The sequence below is a fragment of the Aulostomus chinensis genome, chromosome 11, assembly GCF_037954235.1.
Source record: "Aulostomus chinensis isolate RoL2024-O1b breed Wild chromosome 11, RoL_Achi_v1.0, whole genome shotgun sequence".
Classification (NCBI taxonomy): Eukaryota; Metazoa; Chordata; class Actinopteri; order Syngnathiformes; family Aulostomidae; genus Aulostomus; species Aulostomus chinensis.
In genome coordinates this window covers 24,497,012-24,524,743 of record NC_141330.1, presented here as the reverse complement: position 1 = coordinate 24,524,743, position 27,732 = coordinate 24,497,012, and the positions used below count along the sequence as shown (strand labels likewise).

Sequence of the window (27,732 nt, the reverse complement as noted above, 5' to 3'; positions counted from 1 at the left end):
ACCTCCTTCACACTGGTAAAGCAGCGGTCCAACTTCTTCTTTCTGTCCTCACATTTGTGACTCATAATGCTGAATAAAGAGGGACAAAAAAGAGGTTTTGAAAAGTCACATGGCGTCAATGAAGATTTTTACATGTGTTCTTGGTAAACACGTTGAGATGATCACTTTATTTGAATGATTAACTTCCTATTTAAAGATTCTTTTTATTTCATGATAAAATTGATTTCCTGTAAAAGTAAATGAGCCTGAGGTTTATTTGTTTGTTTGATTGCATACATTCATGAATTCCAGGGGTAGAAGTGGCTTAAAAGTCTTGCCGGAACCGCCCAAAAGGCGTGCGTTTAAAAAAAGAGTGCACACCCAAAGGATGCACGCCTGCGCCACTGCCTAAGTTTTAAGTTTTTAATCGATTTTGGGTGATTTTTATTACAGTTTTTTGGGTGTCTATTCCCCACACAACTGCAGCCCCCATAGCCCCACCCTTCCCGCTACCCCTGGAAATGCTTTGAAAACTGCTTTTTACAGTAATTGCCCACTACAGCGCTAACAACAGGCAACAGGCAGACATGCATACATGAAAAACAGATCATCAATATCACTCAATGATTTATTCTTCCTGTAGGTTCTCACTGGCAGACTCCTCAGAGACAGTCTCTCCCTGTAACTCACTCTCATCAATGAGTGGCTCTGAGTCTGAATCTTCCCTGGGTCTAACTTTGCTAACTTTTTCTCTTGCTTCTTCAACTCTGTCACATTTTCGCTAAACATGTCACTTATTTTACATTGCAATGTGCCAAAGCAGGTAGCCAGCAGCCTGGTTCTTTGATTTTGCCCTCTGTTTTGTTTTCTTTTTCTTTTTTCGTTCTGTGTAAGCAGAACATGTGTGGTTTTAACCAATCAAAACTAACAATGCTGGTAATGTGACCCACGTGTCCGTCTGTCAGCCAACCAGAATCGCCTCACATGCGGACATGCACTCATGGGCACGACTCTGTGTCAAGGCGGTTTCACAATGAATGCGCAAGGCGCAGGCTGCGCGGGGGAAGTCCAGTCATTGTGTATGTGGGCACGCTGTGACGTCACATGAGCGCAAACCAAGCCCAGCAACTTGGTAGCGCTGCGCGTTCAGTGTTCAGTGTTGTTTTCTTTATTTAATATGGGATTTTGACAGCTCCCTTCTCCTCCTTTTTTTAACGGAACTCCGTTCCAGCCATGAATATATATATATATATATATATATGAATATATATATGAATATATATATATGAATATATATATATATATATATATATATATATATATATATACTGTATGTACTGGGGCTGCACGGTGGTGCAGTGGTTAGCACTGTGGCCTCACAGCAAAAAGGTTCCGGGTTCGAGTCCCGGCTCCATGAGTCGAGTCTCCATGTTCTCCCCGTGCCTGCCTGGGTTCTCTCTGGTACTCCAGATTCCTCCCACTGTCCAAAGACATACAATTTGGGGACTAGGCTGATTGAATTCTCTAAATTGACCGTAGGTATGAATGTGAGTGTGAATGGTTGTTTGTCTCTGTATGTTGGCCCTGTGATGGACTGGCGACCTGTCCAGGGTGAACCCCGCCTCTCGCCCGTAGATGCTGGGATAGGCTCCAGCCCCCCGTGACCCTTACTAGTAAGGAATAAGCGGTAGACGACGATGGATGTATGCTGTCCGTTCCGGCTCACTTTCACCCCTGATGAATTCACTCATTCATAAAAAGTCATTATCGGACCGAGATGAAAAGATACTGAAATTGTGATGTTGAATGAGAATAGTGTGTGCGTGTGCGTGTTTGTGTGTGTGTGTGTGTGTGTGTGTACTGCACACAATCATACCAGACAGTGCATCGAATGACAAACTTACAGGACCTGGCAGCAAAGGCATCATCCCCAGTCTGCTGTGTACTGGAGATAGAAAACTCTGCTACTAAACAGGCGTTCGTGTTGTTGCACATAACCATCTGCTACTAAGCCTTTTCTTTAAACAGAGTGGGAAGATTGGATCTATTCAGTGTGCTTGTTTCTTTCTCTCCCCCATTTCTGCCTCTTCCTACGAATGGATCTGTGAACATTTCCAAAAATAATCTCTCATTACATGGATCATGGCATAGCTAATTATCACCTAGAGATCTGACGCTAATTCAGAATGCAGGTAACACCAAATACAGCTGCTCCATCAGATTCCTTTATGCTGCCTCGAGAAAGTCTGGCACAAAAGAAAACCAAACCACTCACCCAGTACAGGACTTGGTTACAGGTGCTAGAGCGAAACAATATAAAGAAAAATGCATCTGGATAGTCAGGTCTGTGCAAAAAAAGTGTTTGATACAAGCTTTCAGTCTATAAATTTCTCCAAGGTATATCCTCTACAAATTCAAGAATACATCGGTTTTACCATTGCAATAGTCTCAACTGGTAGTTAAGACTTCTGCTCCAGCTAGAATCGCTATCTTTCTATCTGCCTTTTTTATTCAGATAGAATAGTCTTTTGTAATGACTTGCTGTCTGATTCTATCCATGCTGTTTATTCTGTGCTAAAGTCTAACTCAAGCTGGCATTCACATTTTCTTATTTTATTGCAATAGCAACTCATCACCCAACACTAAAGGGTTACCCCAGCAGGTAAAGCTTTTGGCTGTTCTTCAGAAAATCTCAAAATACATAACATCAGAGAAGCTCAGACGGACAGTCATTCCTGCTGACGGAAACATCAATGTGATTTCTTTGTAAAGCAGCTCTCAGTACGCAATCATTAAATGACTCATCCGAAGAGTTTTAGAGGGATTTTGTTTTTGGATCCTGTTTAATGGATGGCATGAAGTGTTCCATTACAACAGTGAGCGAGGGATTTCTTTTAAACACTGACTTCTTAAAATAATTTTCCGGCTTTTATGTGAAAAGTCCACATTGAGTTCTGTTTAAACAGCCTAAAGGGCTGGAAATGCATTTTTGCTCTCAACAGCCAAGAATAGGTAACAGTGTTTTTTGGCAGTTTGGTGTGGATGGCAGCAGGGCTACAGTGAAGGCAAACACTAACTCAAGTCTTTCCAAGTGCAAGCAGAGGAACTTAGCCAAGGTAATATGAGTAAGTTGGACGCCTTTGTGACTTTTCTCAACTTTACATCCAGAGAGTCTTAATTCTTCCCTCTTAGAAACTTGAACTGTGGGATCTGGACCAGAGAGAAAATATGGTCATGCAGTGTGGGCAAAAGTTTCAATATTACTTCTCAGGTTTTGATGCAGTATGCAAGGATACTTTTAGGTTATGGCAGCATTCAAAAATCATTAATTGACAATGATCTTCTTTTCTCATCTTGGAAATAATCAGTCAAACCTGAGATTGAAATCATCTCACAATCACAACCATCATTTACCACTAAACAACCTACAATACTCAAAGAATGTCATGTCACACACACCTGACTCTCACTCATCAATCTCAGGAAACGAGGTCCCATGAGGGGTACCTGGGTCATTAGCAGTGGGACAAGACCTAATGATCAGGCTCATTTTGGTAGAGGAGGTATAGATCACCCGAAATGAAATGTGTGTATCATTTACCCAAAGGCCTTTGTGAAACAGCACTACTCTGCAACAAGATTTCTTATTTTGTCATCAGTGGTAGACAGTTATGGTGTAAAAGTACTTGTGTACTGTACCAAATTACCATTGTCAGAATCTGTATTTAACTTCAGTTTTCGTAGAATGTAGATCCCCCCCCCCACTACAATTTTAATACAAATATTATAGTTTGGACACCAGTAAATTTCTATGAAAGTTGTTATTTTTATGCATGAAGCTTGAAAGTCAACTGAATTGTCAAAACTGTGCAGCATTGCATTTACATAAAAAAGAACTGTACTTATGAATACTTAATGGTTTTAGAGTACTTAAACTCCTGTAAAATCTTGACTGGGAAACTGTCATTGCGAGTGGAGTAATATTGATCAAGGAGTATCTATATGTTTACCATTCTTCTTCCTCTTCTTCTTCTATTTTTTGGATTATTACAGTTCTTGGTTCATAGTGAGCTGGCCAGCACAGGACATCTGTCTGTCTCTGTCATAAGACTGAAATATCAAAGTGTCTTTGTTGATGATGGTATCATCACGTTACAATCACAGATAGAAAAGCACCTGTGCATGGAAAGCCTGGATTATCTTGTCCTGAGCTCACTCCTCTAATCACTCTGCACTGTTTTTTTCCAAACGTAATCACACCCCTGCATATAAAAGAGGTGCGAACAAAGTGAACAACCACTAAAAGATATTTCTCAACCAGTGGGAACAGTAGGGAGTTAATCTTTTCTATTGGCAAAGGACATTAATATTTGATTCAAAGGAATATGATATTTATTTCAAATTAACTGTGGGAACAATTTTAAGTTATAAGAAAGACATATCTGCACTGTCCCCGCCATGGACATAATGAGTTCCATCTTAATCTAACCCGAACCTTCTCAAATAAGTGTCTAACCCAACTTTTAGATTAATTTCAGCCCTGAACTGAAAGTTGCATTGAAATGTAAGGTCTGAAAAAAAAAGTTAGATCTTTCTCACAATATCATCACTATGATGGTTTCACAAAAAAAAGGGAAACAAAATCATTCCTCCAAAATTCAAGATGAGACAAGGTGTTCAGTTGAGTTTAGTTTATATTTAGTTGTACTTTAGTTTGTAAGATTGTGTATTATTAACTCATGTCCATCTGCAGTCTCCCTAACAGATGGACATTAAAACAGGACAAAACAAAATTAGCTTGAACATAGAAAAATAAGATAAAAAAACCCTAAATCTACAGTCATATATTTCAACAATCCCATCCTCATACCCTCAACACTCACACACAAACACAGAGAATTAAAGACACACACTCACACAGAAAGAATAATCTGCTACAGTATGACGACTTGTGTAAATTTACACACTGATGCCAAATTAAACCAGACATGATTGGTTACCCAGAATCCACTTTATGACTTCACTGGAGGCGGTTTTGAAACTCTGAAGATATATTTATACCCGAGGGAGTTTACAACTACATTTACGGCTTTACATGAAAAGCAGAGTGTGCAAAGGCAGCCTCTTGCCTGTTCAGACAAAACCAAATGTGTGTTTGTGTGGCCATTTCTCTTACATGTACTACATATGCAGTTTGTGTGTACTTGTGCATTTGTGTGTCTGTCATTGCATGCCTCCAGAATCAATTTCCTCTGGGATGTGCCAAGGACAGCAGTGGAGACACTTTAATTTGTAAAGCTTCAACAAGAGTGTGTCTGAGAGTGTATGGGAGCCTTTGTGGCAGTCTACCTGAACCCGATGGGATGACGTCAGTAAAATCCCTGATATTTCACAGAGTGTGTTATTTTTTGTTGTTGAAAAAATAGTGATGAGGAAGGTTCTGCAATGATAAAGTAAAGAAATTTGAGTGCAGGTGGAGGACAAATGAGCTGAGAACAACCACAAGGTGAAAAAGTTAAATGATACACCAAGTCAGGGCCATAGACTAGTAAGAAAGACACGATTGGATCCCATTCAAGTGGAGACAAAACAGGAATAAGATTACAGACCTTTTTAGTTGTCAGGAAATAAGACACACAGCATAAGATACATTGAAATCAATTGAGACATACAGAATGGCTTTCCTTAAAATAGATGGAGCTGTGAAACTGTGAGACTTAATTCCATTATGAACGTCAACTCCACTAGTTTCTCTCCCACTCTCTGTGTTTACTCCATCTATCATCCTGGATCATCAATTTGCTAAGCATTGAAGGAAACATACATCTTATACATGAATCCCTATAGATTATACTGGTGATAATTGCCCAATTTGTTATAATTGCTGGGCTGTTCCTGTTCCAGTGTGGTTAACTGCCTTTGAAACCCAACTGCTGTTTGAATGATACAGTGCAAAGTGCTGTAGCCACTCCAGGGGGACAACACTGACTAAATGAAGCTGAATGTGGAAGCAAACGGGGGGGAGACTGTCTCTCTGGTGTGGCCCTGTGTTTTTCATTTGAGCTATTTCTAGTTATCACATGGTGGAGGTATTACATGTGCAGAAATACATGTGTCTGGTGATTTTCCTGATGCCTGCCTTTACATACAGATGTTTAAGGCCTGTAAATCTATTAAAAAATTTAAAGTCAATTCATTTCCAATAGAATCCTCCACTGTGATCTCTGATGCCTCAAGTGCACACAAATAATAACACTTGTCACAGAGTTTGGATAGACCCATGACAGTGTGCTAACTGAAACTAGCTAAAGAGCAGGCTTTTGCTTTCTCTGCAGCTATCTTTAGAATTCCATATAGATATTCTACACATACAAGTGTTGATCTGACAAAAATGAATCTCAGCAGATGTTTGATATACTCCGTATATTGTACAAAACTATCCACACCAGACATTTATATGTGGGAATGAGGATGAGCGTCTGTAAAAGAGTCTGTTGATTAAAAAGCTACTGTTTGAAGAAAAATCTTCACATACTGAAGTAACTCAGGTGCAGGTGTGTTTGAAAGTATCATTTCAGTCTTAAGAGAAGAAGCTCCTGCGCACTGCTTTTGATCAGCATCATAATTTATTGAACATCATGACAATTCAGTCACTCTGGAACTTCCTCAAGAGAGTTGAGTGGCCCAGAAATGTCTTAAAACCCAGAAGTAATTTGGGATTGTGGAACATCCTCTCCCCTTGTCTCAAAGTTGATTCGATTTTTGAATGGGTTTGGCCTGAAATAAGTCTGTGGTTAACACAAGCTTAATATAATCTAACATGAGTGAATACCACGTGTATTTTGAAGCTAGTGTATTAAAGTCTGTGGTTGCTAAAAACTACAGAATTTGGTGACAAGATTAAACATCACCATGCTGAACATATGTTGTAAATTGCAGTCAGTCAAGCAAAAGTGAATAGTTTGTTTGAATGTAAGCAGATCTTGATTCAATGGAGCTGAGAGATCAGGGTAGAGCAGAAGGGAGTGTAGATGGCTGTCTGATACAGACTACAGATGAATTGTTGACCCTAAAATTAGATTTGTGAAAGACTTGTCAAAAAATAAACTGGGAAAAATGCCGAGCTGAAGTACTGGCTTGGTATGAATCTTACCACAAAGGTAAACTGACTAACAAGACAGCAGGGAGGACCCAGAATAGAGTTACTGTTGAGGTCCAGGTGTGCAGGAGCATCAATAGAGAAACACAAACACAGAGGGAGAAGCTAAACACAAACAATATACTAATAGGTACCAGAAGGAGGGGAAACAATGTGAATCAAAAAAGAGAAGGGATAGAAAGTCCAACTACGATCATAAAAATGATATAATGATAAAAGTGGTGTTCATTTATTAGTTTATCTAAACAAAATTTGAACGTTTTGAAAATTTCCTTGCCACAGATCATGTTCTGCAAAAATAATCCAGAGTCAAAATTCTGCTGACTTTTGGCTGGGGAATCCATGGCAATGCCAGCTTCAGCACGAATAGGCTGGAAAAATTCACAATTCCTGTGAGAATCTTTTTTGAAGGGTTCTGACAAAAATGATCATGAATGCTCCATCCATTCTGAACACACAGGTGTGGGATGATAAGTCTCCTGAGTGAGTGTCTTCATACCACCCACCCTGTGCACGCATAGTTAAAAAAATCTTCCCTTCCCTTCCCTCTCAACAATAATTAATAATGATTATATGTTCTGCTTCTGACTATGTTAATGCTTTGTATTTACAGGCAACTGAAGAGCCACTGTGGGATGTCTTGGTTGCTAGCAGGTTAGTAGGCGTTCACAAGGCAATCTGAAAAATTCTAAAATCTGTATCAATCAAGTAGGCAATCTGCATCACAATTCAGTATCAAACGTAATAAAACTACAGCACGGTGGTGCAGTGGTTAGCACTGTCGCCCCACGAAGGTTCCAGACTCGAGTCCCGGCTCGGGCATGGGATCTTTCTGTTTGGAGTCTGCATGTTCTCCCCGTGCCTGCGTGGGTTCTCTCCAGTACTCTCGTTTCCTCCCATCGTCCAAAGACATGCAACTAGGGACTATGCTGATTGATACTCTAAATTGACCGTAGGTGTGGCTGTGAGTGTGAATGGTTGTCTGTCTATATGTGTTGGCCCTGAGATGGACTGGCAAACTGTCCAGGGTGAACCCGGCCTCTCGCCCGAAAGCCGCTGGGATAGCCATGCTGCCCTCTTTTGTATATCAGTCCTTTGAATTAACCAGCATTCTCGATTTTCTTCATTTCCCACAAAATGGATGGGCAAAGGACAAATTGAACGTTTTGCATTGCTGCTGCTCTGAGATGGATAAAAGTAGAAAAAACTTAACTAGCAAAGAGACAAAACTGGAGGAATGCCAGGGATATGTGTGCTACATAGGAAAGTAATTACCGTAAATTCCGGACGATAGAGCGCACCGCTATATAAGCTGCAGATGCTTATTTTAGGGAAAAAAATCAACTTTGTACACGTATAAGCCGCACCGGTAAATAAGCCGCGGTGCACGGCGGAAACACCTCGGCCGCCCGTTCTCTGAGTGTTGACCCAGTCTTCCAGAGCGTTTTCAAGTTCGGGCCATCTGCTATTATGACCTCTGAAAGCCTTTGTCGTCTTTTTGTATTGGGTCAGTTCATCATGTTGCCGCCTCCAGCGTCTCACCATCGATTCGTTTATGCCAAACTTACGTGCTGCAGCTCTATTTCCATCTTTAACCGCCAGATTGATTGCCTTTAACTTGAAAGCTACATCATAAGCATTCCTTCTTCTGCTCTCCATCTTGCGGGTGAGTACAAATGACTGAAAATATCGTGTGATGCTCTTTTTACACTGCACCGCGGCATGGACTGGACACTCCAAGTACAGTACTTAGAGAAATTACCATAACATTTGGCTAGGAATTTCCCTAAGTACGGTACTTGGAGCTACCATCAGGAACAATAGGGAATTACTGCCCACTGCCGCTGCCCGCCACACCCCAGGGTGAAGGTAAAATCCTTGTATAAGACGCACTGGAGTATAAGCCGCGGGGCACGAAGCGTCAAAAAAGTCGCGGCTTATAGTCCAGAATTTACAGTATATATTTGATAGCTGTTGAAGGTGAAAAGACATTCTCAATTCAAGTAACAGGATACACCTCTGAGTGATTCAGCAACCTGAGATGAAAGACAGACCAGCTGGGAAATGTTGCCTCTTGTTCATCATTATCCCACTGACAGGAGGCACCAGGGGTGTGAATGTGGGAAAACAACTGACGAATCAAGACGGATGATTTCCCATTATGTATCATTATTGCTTCCCATGAGCGCGAGATCCGCTAATGTGAGAGTAGATCAGTGCTGTGAGTCGTTATTGAGCTCATTCAAATCTTTATGGGGTTTTAGCAGTTTCAGTGTTGGAAAATAGCTCCATGTGGTTGCTGCTCCTCTGTGTGTTTGATATCAAGATGAACCTACAGTGGGTTCGGAAAGTATTCAGACCCCTTCACTTTTTTCACATTTTGTTATGTTGCAGCTTTATGCTAAAATCATTTAAATTAATTTTTTTCCTCATCAATCTGCACTCAATACCCCATAACGACAAAGTGAAACCAGAATTTTGGAAATTTTTGCAAATTTATTAAAAATGAGAAACTGAAATATCACATTTTCATAGGTATTCAGACCCTTTGCTATGACACATTAAATTTACATCAGATGCCTTCCATTTCTCTTGATCATCTTTGAGATGTTTCTGCACCTTAATTGGGGTCCACCTGTGGTAAATTCAAGTGATTGGACATGATTTGGAAAGGCACACACCTGTCTATATAAGGTCTCACAGCTAACAATGCAGATCAGAGCAAAAACCAAGTCTTGAGGTCAAAGGAACTGCCTGCAGAGCTCAGAGACAGGATTGTGTTGAGGCACAGATGTGGGGAAGGCTACAAAAAAAATTCTGCTGCATTGAAGGTTCCCAAGAGCACAGTGGCCTCCATAATTCTTAAATGAAAGAAGTTTGGAACAACCAGGACTCTTCCTAGAGCTGGCTGCCCAGCCTCACTGAGCAATCAGGGAGAAGGGCCTTGTTAAGAGAGGTGACCAAGAACCCAATGGTCACTCTGGCTGAGCTCCAGAGATCCTGCATGGAGATGGGAGAAACTTCCAGAAGGACAACCATCAATGTATCACTCCACCAATTTGGACTTAATGGTAGAGTGGCCAGACAGAAGCCTCTACTCAGTAAAAGACACAGGCAAGCCTGCTTGGAGTTTACAAGAAAGCACCTAAAGGACTCTGAGACCATGAGAAACAAGATTCTCTTGTCTGATGAAACCAAGCTTGAACAGTTTGGCCTTAATTCTAAGTGTCATGTCTGGAGGAAACCAGGCACAGCTCATCACCTGTCACATACCATCCCAACGGTGAAGCATGGTGGTGGCAGCATCATGCTGTGGGGGTGTTTTTCTGCAGCAGGGACTGGGAGACTGGTCAGAAAATCCCCAAATCCAGGTGTGCAAGTCTTGTCATCTCATACCAAAGAAGACTGGAGGCTGTAATCGCTGCCAAAGCTGCTTCAACTCAGTACTGAGTAAAGGGTCTGAATACTTATGACAATGTGATATTTCAGTTTTTCATTTTTTATAAACTTGCAAACATTTCTAAAATTCTGGTTTCACTTTGTCATTATGGGGTATTGAGTGCAGATTGATGGGGAAAAAAATAAATTTAAATGACTTTAGCATAAAGCTGCAACATTACAAAATGTGAAAAAAGTGACGAGGTCTGAATACTTTCCGAACCCACTTATGTCACAAATCATGATGATCCACTGTGTCACTGTGAATGCGCAGCAACGCTCATCACTACAGTCTGGAAAAAAAAAGTGAAGACCTGGCCACATCTAGGTTTGGAATTACATTTCCCAAAGTTGTGTCAGGTCATATAGAATCACTGGTGAGGGAGCACACAGGGCAATGGGGTGGGGGAGTGAAAGATTTGCCCATCCCACACACTCCTGATCATTTAGTCTGGGCTGCATGTGAACACCATTCAAGCAAAAACATAAAAAAAAAAAACTGTCTCCTTTTGTGTCCTGTAGAGACCATGACTCAAAAGGGATATGCACACATCTGAGTATGTTTGCTCAGCTTCTCAATGACGCCTCTTCCTTCCTGCTTGTCTGAATTCTAGTCACATCTTTTAGTTCACTGATGCACCAAATGCCTTTGCTCAGGTTTGTGGAGAGTGCAGTAGAGTGAGGATACAACAGGACCTTTGAGGTGCTTGAAGCCACCCACTTTCAAGGGGACTCCCATGATGCTCTTGCCTCCGCTCATGAGATCACAGGAGGAAGCATCACTGCCTCTGTGAAGCAGATGGTGGGGATTGCTTTCTAGTGAAATGTCACACCAATATTCCTTGTGTGAAAGTCTGGATTCCCCTGTTGACTCTTGAGCCACGTGGGACAGATACATCACTTAGAGGACCTAAGAACTCCTTCATGGATGGTTTCCAGATCTCAAAATATATGTGCGCACACACACACACACTGCTGCAAAAGAAGACCCTCATACATTCACACATAAGGTCACCATTAATTAAGCCTCTCAGAGTAATGGAGATTGTGATGGATGGATGGTATTTCCTCAGAAAGCCGACTCTCTTGTAAATGCCTGGAAAAGTCTTTGGTCCATCAATCAGGCACAATCGGATTTCCTTTTATCCAGAGGCATGAATCTATTTGCTCCTGTCTGGCGGTGGCACCGGGCTCTAAACTCACAAAGAGAATGGTGTGTGAGCTGGGGACGGTAATAACATTCTGCCAGTCCTGATATGCTGAACACACACACTCATCTTTCCCTTTATACATGATAGGTAAAGGATATGTTTTTTTTTATTGCTCTATCACTGTTTTCCTGTCTCACTCATTTTTTTTCTCACAAAACACATACATTTATTTTGTTTTGTCCCTTTATCCCATTCCCTTGATCACAAGTATTGCTTTTTGTTTCCAACAGGGAAATAGTCATAAATTAGAAGATTCTAAAACTTTGAATTTACCGCAAAACAATTGTTATCAATTATATTCTGTTTTCAGCATCGGAAAAACTGTCAACAGCACTGTGCTGCCCTATTTTTAAGAGCTTGTAATGCAAAGAATTAATTTTAGTTCAAGTTAACATCCATTTTATTGATAATAGATAGCAAAAATCAAACAACTTTCATTACAGTCTATTAGGAGACAGTGATCCACATTCATTTCTGTCAGAATGCCACTCATTTAGTGAAGCAACTGCAACAATAAAGGTGTTATATGATGAACACTGAAAACAAGAAAATATGTGTAATTTGAAAATAATTGTAATTGAAAGGGATTACAGTAAGTATGTAGCATTCAGTATTGCTATGAGGAGAAACATCTCTAATTCTGAGGATATATTTATCTTGCTTTTGGGTAAATGTAGAGCCAGATTGTTCTGTGCGTGAAGCAATGTTTCGTTCATCCTGTATATCACAGTGAACATGTGGAGCTTAGGGAGGTGGAATATTTGCCAATGTTTACATCCTCATTATGCTTCAGCACCATCCAAGACAGCATACCTTCCCCCTATAGGTATGCAGTTGAGATCAGAATGGAGGCAGAGCTTTAAGGTATGTGTCATCTAATCCATAGTACTTGTGTAATAAGGTTGTAAAGACGAATGAATAATTTGTAATGACCACAGAGTACACATGGTTGGGAATGTCACTGTGTTGGCAGACTTTGATAGGGAATGAGTCAGAACCAAGTTTACACAGAAAATGGATCTGTATTTGAGATAAAGTAACAGAGATAATGTAGCTATGGCTCTGAGTGGCAAAAAAACAAAAACGAAAACAAAGGGAAAGGATTGAACTCTGATCAGTTTGTGCACAGTTACACAAAAACAGAAAAGAAACTCCGAAGCTGCTTAGTTTGATGTTAAAATGGATCTGAAGTTTTATTTAATTTAGTAGTCACCTGATACGCTGTATTCAATAATTACATTTGCATCTAATTTAAGAAATATTGAAAAACAACTTGATATTATTTAATTTGTATAAGTGAAAAAACAATGTATGAGCCATAAAGATTTATTGCATTGAAGAAAACCATTCATGGCATTATTTATTACATCTTTGAAATGCTGAATGTTGTTGATTCCATCCATCCATTGTCTTCTGCTTATTCCTGTTAAGGGTCCGGGGGGGCTAGACCCTATCCCAGCGTCTACGGGCGAGAGGCAGGGTTCACCCTGGACAGGTCGCCAGTCCGTTGCAGGGCCAACACATAGAGACAGACAACCATTCATACCTACCGTCAATTTAGAGTATCCAATTAGCATAGTCCCCAATTGCATGTCTTTGGACTGTGGGAAGAAGCAGTACCCCGAGAGAACCCACAGGCACGGGGAGAACATGCAGACTCCACACAGAAAGATCCTGTGCCCGAGCCGGGACTCGAACCCAGAACCTTCTTGCTGTGAGGCCACAGTGCTAACCACTGCACCACCATGCAGCCTGTTGGTGATTCATTGTTATTAATTTTGTCTTTTGTGTGTTTAAGGTTATCAACCTACTTCTACACTTTTAAACGTAATTTTGTGAAATAAAAGAACAGAATTAAAGAAGAATAGAGTTGTCCAATGCATCCCTGAACACACGTCCAGGCCTTTTCAAGTTTTGGTAGATACCAGTGCAAACCCATACAACTTTTATATTAATCCTGAAGAAAATGTTGTCTGCAGGTATAACGCAAAAAGGTCACAAGGAAATGTGGAGCAACAATCACTGTGATTTCAAGAACACAAAAATATACTTATATTATGATATAGAAGATGAAATTAAAATCATGCTGTACAAGAAAAATGAAAGGTAGGAATAAGAACAGTGGACAATATACATGACATAAATGATTATGGACTACCTGTTAGGTTTGCCTTTAACTTGCAATGTTAAATAAAACAGCCATCATCTATTGCATGCTCAAGAACTGCTCATGAAAGCTTGATGTAAGCACTTAAAATGAGATTTTTTTTCTCCCTCCAAATCTGTGATTTCCAAATCAGACAGGAAAAAGTGAAAGTCTGGTCAAGACAAATAAGTCACCCATGAATAGTGAGAACAAATAACCACTGGCAATGATTTAACTGTGTGCAACTATTATTACAAAGTTACAGTCAATAACAGAGGACCTGGCAACTTAAGAGGCTGAATGCAGAACATCCAAACATACTGTATATTATTGTTAATATGAGGCCTTTGCTGAATAATTACAACCCCCTGATGAGATATGATGATGGGAAAAGCCAGTCTCCTTCATACCCGTGCGATGGTTAGTGCTGATGTTTCTCTGCATTACCTGAGGGTCATGTTTCCCTTTCATCCTTTGCCATCCCCGTCATGGAGAAGATGTTACCATGGGATTTGAAAAAGGCTAATTGCACTGCAGGTGATCATGCTGGCAGCTACATTTGCACTAAAAGGAGAACACATTATAACTATATTTATGTGAATGTCTGTGTATGTGTGTGTGTGTGTGTGTGCGCGCGCATTTGTTCACACATATATATATATATATATATATATTGTGTGTGTATATATATATATATATATATATATATATATATATACTGTGTATATGTATATATATATATATACACACACACACACACACACACACACACATATATATATATATATACACACATATATATACACACACACACACACATATATATATATATATATTTAAAAGTTTGGACACAATTTCTTTTTAAGTTTTTCTTTATTTCCCTGACTATTTACATTGTAGATTTTCACTGAAGGCATCAAAACTATGAATGAACATGAATGGAATTATGTAGTAAACAAGAAGTGTGAAATAATTCAAAACATGTTTTCTATTTTAGATTCTTCAGAATAGCCACCCTTTGCTTTGATGACTGCTTTCCACACTCAAGGCATTCTCTCAATGAGCTTCATGAGGCCGTCACCTGAAATGGTTTCCACCAATCTTGAAGGAGTCCCCAGAGGTGCTGAGCCCTTGTCGGCCCTTTTGCCTTCACTCTGTAGTCCATCTCATCCCAAACCATCGGGTTTAGGTCAGGTAACAGGTGGAGGCGCAGCACTCCATCACTTTCCTTCTTGGTCAAATAGCCCTTACACAGCCTGGAGGTGTGTTTGGGGTCGTAGTCCTGTTGAAAAATCAATGATGGTCCAACTAAACTCAAACTGGATGGGATGGCATATCTCTGCAGGACGCTGTGGTAGCCATGCTGGTTCAGTGTGCCTTCCATTTTGAATAAACCCCCAATAGTGTAGCCAGCAAACCATCCCCGCACCATCTATTCACCTTTTCTGCATTGCACAAAGACACGGTGGGTGGAACCTATGATCTCAGATTGGGACTCATCAGACCAAAGCATGGATCTCCACTGGTCTGATGTCCATTCCTTGTGTTTCTTGGCCCAAACAAATCTCTTCTGCTTGTTGCTTTTCCTGAGTGGTGGTTTCTTAGCAGCTATTTGACCATAAAGGCCTGATTGGCGCAGTCTCCTCTGAACAGTTGATGTAGAGACGTGTCTGCAGCTACAACTCTGTGTGGTATTTATCTGGGCACTAATCTGAGGTGTGTTACGCCCCAGTCTAGGGCTTCTGGAGCGTAACGTGAATTGGACCCATCTTCCCCATGTCCCAAGTCGCCATAACTAATGATTTTTTTGGTGAACACAATTAACGAAGGTGATTTATTCACGAATTGTCTATTTACAATATATACAAGGGTAATAATGAAAAGCGAGCACTAGGGCTTCGGGGTGGACCTAGGCTGAAAACAACAAAAAAAAGGAGTCTTATCTATAAACAAAATACCTTACCTACCCGTGAACTCAAACAAAATACAATCTTCTTACCTCTCTCTAACTAACCAAACAACAGGAGAAAACTGGTTAAAACAAAAAGGCAGTCCACCCTTACTGCTCATACACCCACAAGAGGTCAACCTAATAATATTTTGTGACTTATCACGTAAAACGTGGCCAGTTGGAAGATGAGGAGGATAGGTGAAGTGTCTGCCTGCTGTCTCTCTCTCCCTGCCGTATGAGCCATCTTGCGCCGCTTATACTTGGCTGTCCATGATTGGCTCTGACCTCCAGCCTATCATGGCCCAGGCTTGGCACTTGTCCACCAATCTTGTTTCTGGGATGGCACATCTTCATCTGCATACAGAGACACACGCACACATACACACCCACTCCACATTCATAACAGGTGCCGTTATCTTGATTTCTGAGGCTGGTGACTCAGATGAACTTGTCCTCAGCAGCAGAGGAGACTCTTGGTCTTCCTTTCCTCCAACGTCGAAGTTACCAATGACCTCCTACTGGCATCAGATGAAGGACTCGTCCCTGTGCTGGTCTCTTTAGATCTTAGAGCAGCTTTGATACCACTGACCATACAGTCCTATTACAGAGACTAGAACATGTCATTGGCATTAAAGGAACTGCACTAAACTGGTTTAGGTCATATTTACTTACTTTAATTTACTTTCAGGGTTTGAATGTCTTTGTTCTGTTTCCTGTTTATTTTGAAAGTCTGTTAGTGTGTTTCACCATGTCCTGTCAAGCTTCCTGTCTTTCTGATTGTTTGCCCCTCCCTAATGCATTTCATCTGTTTCTCATTTGCTCCCCTGTCCATGTCTATATTGGTGCATCCGAAATGCCATACTAAACACTATATACTCAAAAAGTATACTTAAGTTTGGCACAATTATTAGTAAATATCAATAGTAAACATCAATTCGGATGTACTACTCGGACTGGACACAGCACTTCCTGCTTCCTGCTGCTGTGTTGTTACCATGGTGACCCATCCTCCTGTCACCGCAGCAGCAGCACAGCTCTGTACCCTCTCTGTGTAAATGGTGAAAAAAATGGCATTTCTCCTGTACTGTCATTTTCTTGTTGCTCGTTCAACTTCTCACAATAACAAGAAACAGAGGAAGAAGACTTAAAAGATGTCGGGACTCGGACAGGGAACTACATCAGCAGATACTCCTCTATTTAGAGGAAAAGGCAATACTCATAATATATATATATATATATATATATATATATATATATATCTCATTGGAAATGTTATTATTTTATGACATTACCATATTGCAGTATTTGTACATTGTAACATTGTAGTCATTATAAGATGCTGACTGAATTCCTAATGTGTTTGTCTCACTTGAATAAATTTGAATAAATATGTAATTCAGCTTTGCTGGGGAAGAACAAAAAGCTAACAAATTGGCTCTTTTTTTTCTTTTCTTTTTTCTACAGCCTATCATTATTGTTTTCCTCATTAGAACCAGCAATTAAAATGTTATCAACTTGATTTATGATAATTAAAGACAAAACACTTTTGGAAGCTTAACTTCTTCTTTCGTTGGAAATTAATACTTTCGCTTGCTGCCTTGTCAGGCAGTTGTTCTGTTATCTGTAATCTCAGTCTGGCTGAATGGCCAGAGCCAATACAATCCTAGATACCACTGGAGTCATTAATAGAGGTTGTAGTAAGTCACACTGCAATGTTAATTTTCAGCTGAGGGGCATTGGGAATGATTGGACTACTGTCATGCAAGACAGAAACAATATCCATACTCCGTAATCAATACAGACAATTACAAACTCTTCTGCATGCGCTTTAAATGGTGGGATAAGATTAGAGCTCAGAATAGATCTAGGTCAACAAGTTTCAATGAGGTCAAACTAGGAAAGCATAGCCATCTAGAGAACATCTCCATCGGTGAAACTGAGTGCACTGATGCAGTCACAAGTTCATTTTCTGGAGAAGAAAATTGCCAGCCAACCGTGTCACATTTGCTGTCTGAGCTCAGCATTCACATCCTGAGTTAAACCCTGAAATCTGTATATTATCTTATGCTGACACATTATTGCCTGTGGCCATTGCTGAGAATTTTGGCACCGTGCACAAAAATCATTTGACAATGAGGACAAATTCTGGGAGATTCCTTTGTCTTTAATGGCTGAATACTGAAATCCATTTCAAACCTGCCTGTCTTTTAAATATCCCTCATACCTCAAACAATAACTGACATCATACTCATCAAACTTTCTTTGAAAACTAACAAAGAAATTGGGAGATGTTTCTTTAAATTCAAAGTTCCATCCAACATGAACAATCCACCCATTAGTGTAAGAAATATATACTCATTCCCTATCTTGGGAATTCATCATTATCCTGACATAAGATATAATGTTGCTGCCTCTGGTGTCTTCATGTCTTTTCAATACTGCATCGTCTTTGATCTGTGTTATTTTCATTTCAATTATTTCCACAGTTTTTTTTGTGGTTCTTGGCTTTTACTCCTTTTGCAGGGAGTCTGTGGGTTTATGGGGATGATGTGAGGGCAGGTTGCTTCATTAGAGCTTTTATGATGGACTGTATGTTGTATGTGAATTGTATTTGCTGTCAGGTACCGGTCAAAGCAGATGGCCACCCCACTGATCCTGGATCTGCTCCATGTCTCTGCCTGTTAAAAGGAAGGTTTTCATTGCCGCTGTTGCAGGATGTGCTTGATCTTGGAGAATTGCTGGGTATAAATTCATTGAAGGAGTGTGGTGCTGGACCTTCTCTACTTGCAATGTGTCACGAGATAACTTTTTAAGAAAATTTAAGAAAAACCCACAAATGATATCTGTACAGTTGGGAGCAATTTCTTCAGTCCTCTGGAATTAAATGTGCTGTCTTGCTAATAGAGAAAATGTGTGTCATCTATAAGAAATCAATGTGTGCTGTGGAGAAGTGTTTTATAACTTTGATGTTCGACTCTTACATAAAAAATTAGGTCATGACATAATTTTGCAAACTGAAACATTATATTTGATTAGATATTTTAATGGGACATTCCGTTTTCAAACAGCCATGACAACTTGGTATTAATTCTGGATGTTATGATGATTTTTTAACTTTGGGAAGGGCTCCAAATAACCATTACCTAAAGCCTCCAGAGTGTTGACTTAAATTGGGTCTGTACAGTGCACGAGACTGAAAACAAGCGTTAGGACACAAACAGACAGACTTTATAGACAAACAAGTCACAGACAGTGAAGCAGACAGAGTCCCCCACCCTACACACACTCATTAAGGGAGAAATGTAGAGCAGTTGATTGCCAAGAGTCCAATAAGATCTGAAGAATTATCGACATAAAAATGGCTCAGTCTGTCACTACTTTGCCCCGGCCATCGACACGCTGTCTGGAGCTGGATGGATGTACGCCTCCTGACTTTAATGGGCTGCTCGGATATCAACAGAAAAGCCTTTTGGAGATTGATTGGTGGTTTCAGGCATCTGCCCGGTCAGCCATTAACAGCTTACAGATGAACAACACAGGGAGTCACAGGATCAGCTGCTTGTTGTCCCACAACTTCTCTACAAACTCAGATCCCAGGTAGTCATGCTGGGGAAATATTTCCACAATTCTCACAGTGACTTTACTTTCCAAACAACCAGCAACATTTTTTTGCTCTTTATCCTATGAAAAATAATGAGAAAAACATATATACACTTAAACTCTCTCTCTCTCTATCACTTCTGTTGTTCTGTGTGGAGTCTCCATGTTCTCCCTGTGTCTGCGTGGGCTCTCTCCGGTACCTCGGCTTCCTCTCACAGTCCAAAGACATGCAAGAGGGGACGAGGTTAATCACATATTCTAAATTGACCGTAGGTGTGGCTGTGAGAGTGAATGGTTGTCTGTCTGATGGACTGGTGACCTGTCCAGGGTGAACCCCGCCTCTCGCCCAAAGGCAGCCTGGATAGGCTCCAGCCCCCCTGCTAGAAAATGAAAAGATGGATGGATGGATAGAGTCACTGCTGAGAACTCTCTGAAATTAGTTTTTTCTACTTTCAAAACCAAATTGAAACGAGACTTGCAAGTGAGTATGAACAGCTTCCAAGTCCAACACAACTCAAACACGTTGGACATTGCACGGAATTTCGCATAATGACTTTTGTAAATGGCATCAATGGCATGGAAACAATATTGTTTAATATTAATAGGACCAACTGATGCCAAGATACTCAACAGCTTTTGTTTGAAATACAATATATTGTTTTGTTAATAACTTGTCCTTCCATCATCCATCCATCCATTTTCTTACGCTTATCCTGTTAAAGGTCACGGGGGGGTGGAGCCTATCCCAGCAGCCTTCAGGTGAGAGGCGGGGTTCACCCTGGACAGGTCACCAGTCCATGGCAGGGCCAACACATAGAGACAGACACCCATTGGCTCTCACAGCCACAAATACGGTCAATTTAGAGTCTGGATTAACCTGGTCCCCTCTTGATGTCTTTGGACTGTGTGAGGAAGCTGGAGTACCAGAGAGAACCCAGCAGGAACTGGGAGAACATGCAGACTCCACACAGAAAGACCCTGTGCTGCAGCCGAACCTGGAACCTTCTTGCTGTGAGGCGAGTGTGCACCATCGTGCCTCAATAACTTTTACAATTTTTAACTTTCAGCTCTATTACTGCATTTTTTTAAGTTAAAAAAACTTTTGATATTTTTTCTAGTACAGTTTATATACATTGTGTGAAAGGTTTTTTCCAAAATGATAAAATGGCCAAGGAGATGTTTGAAAGTCTGAAAAAGTATTTATTTCATATTGATTGATTTACTGAACAGGTGCAGCTGTTGACAGGTTTGCAATCAATTCGGCAAAGCGATTCAGGGGGGATGTGAGTAAATGTTTCGTCAAGTTCGGTATTAAATGTGATCAAAATCTGCAAAGACAAGGCACATCCTGTTTTGACTGTAACACTATTTTGTTTGTAACTTTTGCATTTTTTGTTGGTGACTTTTCATTTACAGTTGATATACATTTGTTTGCAAAATTGGTGAAAATGCACAAACAGCCTATGAGGAATTTGAAAAAGTATTTAATTTTGTGTGATTTGGTGCCACAGCACCCCCTATCTTTAGTAGTTCATCTTTAATATCTGGACCAAATTTCATGCTCATCAGACCAACTGTCCTGAAGATAGACTCCACTTCCTTTTTTACTGCAATGTACAGGAGGAAGTTTTGCTATAACTTTTGCAATTCTAAATATATCTAAATTCTCAAGGTAAGGTTGTATACTGTATGATGTTCTTGTGGGAGTTCTGGGCCAAAATGCGATTTTCATAACTTTTGTGTCACCTACTGGTCAAAATGTGTATTTTTTTTGTCACCAATTCTACAGCCCCTTTTCAAGCTTTATTTTCTCTGAGTGAATTTTGTGCCTTTTGGCCAAGACGTGTCATTTTTATTTTCTTAGAATTAGTATGTGGTGGTGAAAAATGGAGGCGGCACGGTGGTGCAGTGGTCAGCACTGTCGCCTCACAGCAAGAATGTTCCGCGTTCGAACCCTGGCTGGGGCATGGGATCTTTCTGTGTGGAGTCCGCATGTTCTCCCTGTGCATGGGTTCTCTCTGGTACTCCAGCTTCTTCCCATCGTCCAAAGATATGCAATTGGGGACTAGGCTGATTGATACTCTAAATTGACCGTAGGTATGAATGTGAGTGTGAATGGTTGGTTGTCTATATGTGTTGGCCCTGCGATCCACTGGCGACCTGTCAAGGGTGAACCCTGCCTCTCACCCGTAGCCGCTGGGATAGGCTCCAGCCCCCACACGACCCTTAACAGGAATAAGTGGAAGAAAATGGATGGATGGATGGAAGATAAGATAACCCTTTATTCGTCCCACAGTGGGGAAATTGGCACTGTTACAGCAGCAGAAAAAGAGAAGTGGCAGTAGAAAAATTACAGAGCAATAAATAGAAGAAACTACAATTAACTGCAGTAAAAAACTATAATACACTATCATAAACTAAAAACAACTACCTCAATAAATATTAGCAGCACAAGTGCTGGGTAGCATAAGTGTTGGCTATTGCTCAGTGCCATGTTAAGTATTGCACAGCAAAGTGTTAAATATTGCACACTAAGATTGTCCAGGGTTTGTTAGGGGTGGTTACTGGTAGCAGTGCTTGTTGTACAGTCTGACACCGTATCATAAAAGGTTCCCAAGAGTGCCCCCTGCACTCCGAAGGACCTCAGCCTCCTGGGCAGGTAGTCTGCTCTGACCCTTCCTGTAGATGGCCGCAGTGCTGTCTGAGCAGTCCAGTTCAGGTGAACACCCAGGTACTTGTAAGATGTCATCATCTCAGTGTCCATTCCCTGGATGTTCACCGGCGTTGGGTGGGACTGCGTCCACCTGCGGAAGTCCACCACCAGCTCCTTGGTCTTCCCCCCATTGACCTGGAGGTGGTTGCTAAGGCACTAGTCTACAAAGTCTTGGGTCAATTCTGGGCGGCATGGCTCAGGGATAGAGTGGTCATCTAGCAACCAAAGGGTCGCTGGTTCGATCCTCGACCCCGGTGACCATGTCAAAGTGTCCCTGAGCAAGATACTGAACCCATAATTGCTCCTGATGAGTAGGTTGGCGCCTTGCATGGCAGCCTCCACCATCAGTGTGTGAGTGTGTGTGTGAATGGGTGAATGAGATGACACTGTAAAGAGCTTTGAGTCCTGCTAAGGTAGAAAAGCGCTCGATAAAATTTAGTCCATTTACTATTTACCATTCTCTGTACTCCCTGTCATCCTCATGTGTGATGATGCCGACAATTATAGAGTCATCAGAGAACTTCTGCAGGTGACAATAATAATAATGCAAATAATGGGACAAGAAAGTGTTGAATTTAAGAAATCAATATAATTATTTATAATAAATGAGGACATATTGACACATCGTAAATCTCTGGCATCCTGTAAATTGTTATTATCTTTGCTAACACCACTCGTAGTAAAAATCATTAAAATTATTTTACATTGCCCAACAAATAAACAAGGAGATAAAGAGAAGAAATGTTCGACGTTTTCTCTGAGAGGTCTGAGTAAAACTCAATGAGCGTGGCCTCATATAAACCTTATCGACTGTAATTTGTCAGGCAGGATTTGATCAGTGGTATAAAATGCTTTGACGAGGTCAATGAAAAGAGCAGCAGAAAATTGTTCCTTTTATCTCTGCCGTCTGTGACATGCTTCAAATCAGGCTGCTGATTCAATAAAGTGAGGGAGTTTAGATATTGAATTGTAATCACTGAGGTCTGAGATGTAACTTACCTTTATATTAGAGTATGACAGCCCATTTCCATACAATTGAAATGATGTCTCTTTAAAGGTATGATTAAACAAGTGGATTATCGGGGCACTTGGATAAAGACAGTATGCACCAAGACAGTCTGCACCAGTGTCTTTGAATGGTCTAGATCCAAGCAGAGCTTTGTAAACATGTTGCCCTTCTTACCAGACTAAAAGAAAATCTGCAGTCAAGAGAAGCTGAGACATGAGGGACTCCCTCTGCTGAACAGACAAGGTCTATACCACTTCTTACCAGACTAATGAGGACACCTACAGCATTTACAGGAGCCAGCTATTTCACTTCTTGAATATCCTATGGGTATCACTGAGGCATACACTTTACCACTACAGATGAGCATTAGACTCATTCAGCGGTAACTGCAAGGTCTCTTTGAGCAGAGAGGCAAAAGTATTAAGCCTTTTTGCCTAATAGAATTTGTGCATTTGGTACTTTCGTACCTTTGTGAGTGTGTTAGGAGTAATAAGCTTTGTCAGTGGAACACCCAAGATTGAAAATGCTTGACAAATTTGGAGATAGGGAAAAGCATAATGCGCTACTGTGGGATGCTTAAATATGCTGCTTTCAGATGACACATTCTCAGTGTAACATTTTTCCAATGCGGCATGATTGGCCTGGAAGTTACACTGTCCTAGAACAGATTCAATCTTCCACATCAACCTTTCAGGGTGAGCAGTGCAAAAAAAACCCCCAAAACCATGAATTTAAATTTGAGGAAAATTAACATCAGATTTAGGTAAAATAGCTGTGTTTTTCTTTGACTGTCTAAAAGAGAAGTCCACGAGGTTACAGATGGTTGCCATTTCAAAACGTCTGAGACGTTGGCAAAAAATGGCCAAAACAACTGAGTAAAAAGGGGTGATAGTCTTAAATATAATTAGTGCAAATATTACAAAGCCTCTGTCAAGCACGCCAGAGAAACTGTGGCTAATATATCAAATGAGATTTCAAAACTTCACACTCACCAGACCATCCACATAGTATGCTGTAAGCAGCATGAGCTGGGGTTCACCCTGGACAGGTCGCCAGTCCATTGCAGGGCCAACACATATAGACAAACAACCATTCACACTCACAGACACGCCTACAGTCAATTTAGAGTATCAATCCCTCTTGTCCTCTCGTCCCCTCTTGATGTCTTTGGACTGTGGGAGGAAGCCGGAGTACCGGAGAGAACCCACGCAGGCACAGGGAGAACATGGAGACTCCACACAGAAAGATCCCGTGCCTGAGCCAGGGTTTGAACCCGGAACATTCTTGCTGTGAGGCGACAGTGCTGACCACTGCACCACCGTGCCTTCCTGCTACAACCCCTTGTGAGTATTGACCCTGCCATTACTTCTGACCTTTGGAGACCAGCCAGCAGCTTTGAATTAGCAGATCTTTGGAAGAAGGACAAATGGAAGCTTGCAATTCATCAACAGCAACAACATCAACAACCATAAACTTCTCCAGAACATCCTACGGCAAAGCTATACACACACAAAGCTTAACTTGAAGCGACAAGTAGACAAATTACTCAGTTAACAACACCCTCAGTGGTTTTATTTTCCTGGAAAAGGCTTTTCTATAGCAAAACTCTTTGATTCATAAAGTACTGTGGTAGTAGATACACAAAGTACATTTTCCCAAGCAGTTTTGAAGCTTAAGAACAGTGGAGTTATCTGCTGTTCTCTGAAATGAAAGTGGCTATGCATCAGGAAGTGATCCTGCTGCCATACACAGACCTGGATGTGTTATCAATTGCCAAGCTTAATTGAAAAAATAGCAGAGGCTCTAGACAGCAAGGAAAAGGGATTGCTATCAGTGACTTGGATTATGAATGTGGCATAATTAATAAATATGTGTAAACTAAGAGTACAGATTCCACCTATCCATGGGTGTACCCTGCCTCTTGCCCAATGACAGCTGGGATGGCTTCAGACAAGTTGAAGACTTTCTTTGTCTTTGTTTTTAATCAGAGAAAATTCACTGGGAAATGTCCACATCCAGCCTACACCCAGTAGCAACCAGACCAGAAGCCTGCCTGGAACATACCCCAGTGTCTCACACGTCTTTATTGACCTGGTAAATCTACAATTGATAACTTTAATTGTTTATTCACAGATACATTTTTGTAAATTTGTTTGGAGGTGCTCTCCCCCTCCTCTTTGCAACCTTTGCCTCCAGCAACACTTTTTCTTGAACAATCATTTTATTTGTGAATGCGGCGGAAATGACAGCACAGCCATGGTTTGGTGATGTTGGAATGCAACGTAGTGCCACGTCAAGAGTTTTAGCAGCTCTGAGTGTTTAGCAAAGATAAAAAGTAAAAGCATGAGCTAATGAGTGCTCAATTAGCTTGGCCATATTGATAGCGATATTGATCGTTTCCTTTGAGACGAACTCTGTCATGTCTCATCTGTCACCCAATAAATGCATCAGCTTCCAAGTGGACAAACACAGCAAAACTGAAAAAAATAGTCACATCATTTTTCAATATTGTAATATTTGGGGAATATTCAAAAATCATGAGCTATTACACCTAACTTCTTAAGTGGATATATTGTTCCTCTGATCTCCAGTTTGCTTCCGTAAATTGTTCCATTCTGATGTGATCATGTCTAAGGGCATGTTGTCTTGATGACAGCTCAACTTGTAGGGAATCAGTCTAACCAATGATGGTGTCATTTCAACAAAATTTATATTGTGGAATCAACATATTTGTCCATGAATAATTGAACGAGGCCCTACCCAGGAATATGTGCATCACAACTAAATGCAGAGTTGAGGAAAAGTGCTTGTTGTGACTTTGCAGACCACAGACCTATACCTAGGAATAGACTTGCAAAAACGCAAACAGTGGGCTTCCTAAAGACTAGGAAGCGCTGGAGTATTTGAAGCCTTTGCAAAGTCTTGACTGTTTTAAGCTATGTATGTTTTTTGAAATAAAAGAGTTAACATGTATTACATCCAAATAAATTCTTGCACATGTGCAAAGACATAGAGGCGTTGAGTGATGACATGAAAGGGAATAGTAGAGGATATAAACGGTTAGCAGTGGGAGTCGGTTAATAAAACATAAAGAAAATGTGCACATGTATCGATGTGTGACTTATTTATGAGTTCTTTTTCCAACAAAGATTTGTGACTGATGTGAAAAAAAATTGAGACATGGTGTTGATGTATAGAAATTCCTCCTTCAACTACAATTTGAGAGTGGCGCTATTGTTGTAACAGAAAAAAAGATGGCAGCCAAGTGTTGTTCTGTATCAAATTACTAAATAAGTCAATAATTTAGATTATCCTGCCACACCACTCTCTATGTTCGGCCATTCTCTGTGGCCATGTGCAATTTCACAAGGATTTGGCGACCTGGTGAGGAGATAAGTAGACTTGGATGGACGGACAGAAGGATGGATAGAGGGAAGGAAGGACAGAGATTTCTTCATTTTACACCTAGATGCAAAAAAAGCTGTCTGTCTGAAGCCACTTCAACATGTAATCAACTGATGTCAGCTTATCAAATGATGTCACCCTCTCAAAATAACTTGTATGCAATAACTGTGTGTATACGCGTGTGCATGTGTGTAGGTTTCGGGCTGTAACAGTGGGACATGAGAGGCAGTTAATCACCTCTCTTCTCTCTCAGTTCCTCCACAGGGATGTGCCAAGAGGCAACCACTGAAATTGAGAGACAGCATCTTGATTACATTTTTAATCAGAAGAATTGGCTCTCTCCAAGACTAGCAGCCGGCAGCAGTCAAACCATGTAACTGAGAGGATTTCATATCGCCAGGCAGAGAAAACTCGTGCAGAAGGACTATAAGCATGAAAGTACAATTTCAAGGCACATACAACATGCACCTAATTATTCTCCCAAAAGAATTGTTTCTTTTTTGTTTGTGGTCTCTCTCTCTCTCTCTCTCTCTCTCACACACACACACATGAAATGAATAGGCAAAAGAGCACAAAACAATAAATACACAGCTCTAACGCACATCCTCTCTTCATTTCACAAAATTTTCTTGACAAAATACATGATTTTGTGTTTTCTATTTTGTGCCTGAAAGTGAGGGAAATGTTATTTCTTCATTTTTGGGCTCAAAATGCAAAATTTTACATTTTTGGGTAAAAGGGACACTATGGAACACTCTTTAAAATTTTCAGTCCCATTTACTTGTAGGTCTATGGACAGGAATCAATTCTATGTTTGCAGGGGTCAAAGGGAAGTTATAAGATTTTAATGTAGTAGAAGGGTATAGCAGGTTAAATCACTGACTGGCGATTCTGTGTATTCTGAGTGGCTGGCAGACACACTGGCTGCTGGGTTAACAGCAGCAGGATTAGACATGCACATTTTATCAGACTGTGACAGAGCTTTCCTGACAGACTCCAGTTCTCCCTCACCGTCACTCTCTCTCTCTGCTTCTCCCTCTCACAGAGGCACACACAAAGGAAATCTGTTCCGCAAACCCTAAAAACTACACCAATCAATCTGTCGGTGGCACTGCAGTGAT

The 27,732-nt window shown here is 40.7% G+C and overlaps 1 long non-coding RNA gene across 1 annotated transcript; it reads left to right on the top strand.

Annotated features, from left to right (window-relative positions):
* LOC147253820 (uncharacterized) lies at positions 1-25,297 on the top strand. The gene is made up of 3 exons (XR_015118442.1): positions 1-15; positions 7,752-7,792; positions 25,195-25,297. It is a non-coding gene; the product is annotated as an uncharacterized LOC147253820 (long non-coding RNA).
* The last annotated feature ends 2,435 nt before the right edge of the window (positions 25,298-27,732 follow it).